The 1561-nt window shown below is 33.0% G+C and overlaps 1 protein-coding gene across 1 annotated transcript in view; it reads left to right on the forward strand.

The window, feature by feature from the left end:
* Positions 1 to 1561, forward strand: part of LOC106679000 (uncharacterized) — an 8420-nt gene that overhangs the window by 5789 nt on the left and 1070 nt on the right. The window lies entirely within an intron of this gene.

Raw genomic sequence — 1561 nt, forward strand, 5'->3', positions numbered from 1 at the left:
TTTTATTATTTTCATTGTATCTTATCTTTGTATTTTTATTCCTATCATTTTATCTTATCATAGTATCATTTTGTATCTTTTTAGCCCTGCAAAGTGGGGCGAAACGTTGGAAAATAAATAGTTGTAAAATATTTTTGTTTCACTTTTGACCGCAACCCTGACCATCTTCTTATATATAGATTTAGTTAACTTTTTTTTTTTCTTCTAAGCCCCATGTGTGCGTAGGGTTGATGCCATGATGATAACAGGTTGAGGGTAGCCTGTTTTTCTTTATTTTGGTAATGCATTTCAAGGAGGGGCTGAGGACAGGACATTTGATCATTTGGAAAGGGGTAGTCTGTATTTTGTGGCGAGTCTAGCTCACCAGGTTCGTTGATTCAAAGCTAGTTACTTGTACTCAGTGGAGTCTGAGTCTGTTTGTGTATGTCTGCCACCTTTGTGTGACCGTCCTGTCGGTGTTAGCATACTAAATAATGGGTTTGTACAGTACGGAAGGCTGTCTAAAAATTTGATATGTCTCCTCGTTATAAATTCTGTCACAGTCTGTAGTTCGAATGTCGTATGTATGTGGTCTGTTGTGGCTCTTTTAAGTGAAGTATGTTTCACTATATGTTTCAGTATACCGCTCTGAAACTGTTGGAGCCTCTTGGTCGTTGAAGGTGCTATGTTGGTTTGCTTAGGTTCTCGGTTGAGCAGAAGTGGTCTCAGTACACTTTTGTACATAATTAATTTGAGGCGGAGAGAAAGATTAGAAGAAGTTGAAAGGTGATTAAGCCTGTAAGACTTGGTCTTAACCTGCTTGATCTTATTGCAGTTGCGAGCTAGCGTTAGGTGTCATTTAGTTAACAAAGCTTCAAATAAGTAATTATAGTGTAAAAGCACTGCTACCTTCCCATCAATCAATCGCCGCCTTCTCTAAATGTAAACATTCAATTAATTTAATATCACAGTTCCTTATGATTTAGGTGCTCAAAAACCAGATGATACAAAAAAAAAGTATTTACTATATAAATACTAATAAAGGTTAAACTGTTTCAGTTCATTGTGGTTTGTATAAAATCTTAAATACTTTTTAGGGCAGAACTCTTACGAACATTAAGTATATTTATTAAATAAATCAAAAATTTGTATCCTTTTTTGTCTCAACACTTTTATTTTTCACCAGTCCAACCTTTCGGCCATTTTAGCCATCCTCAAGGACATCTTCTATTATAATTTCTTCCTCACATTAATTTAAAGTTTCTTTTGCAGGCTATTCTGCCCAGGTCATTTCCTTTATTTAACTTATAATAAAGCCTATTTTTTAAATTTTAAAATCATTAATATTTAATTCTTCTTATATAAGATTATCCACAACAAATACACTGCCATATAACAAACCATTTATAACTATTTAGTGCGTGTTCGTGTGAAACGATAAAGATATATATGTAACGATAATTACGTTCTTTATTCTTCAATAGAACAATATTTACACTTCATATATAACAAAACATTTATAATTTTTAGATAACCACACACGTTATTTTTTAATTAATTCATTGTAATTGATCATATGGCG

The sequence above is a fragment of the Halyomorpha halys genome, unplaced genomic scaffold, assembly GCF_000696795.3.
Source record: "Halyomorpha halys isolate HHAL.00 unplaced genomic scaffold, Hhal_1.1 Scaffold171.1, whole genome shotgun sequence".
Classification (NCBI taxonomy): Eukaryota; Metazoa; Arthropoda; class Insecta; order Hemiptera; family Pentatomidae; genus Halyomorpha; species Halyomorpha halys.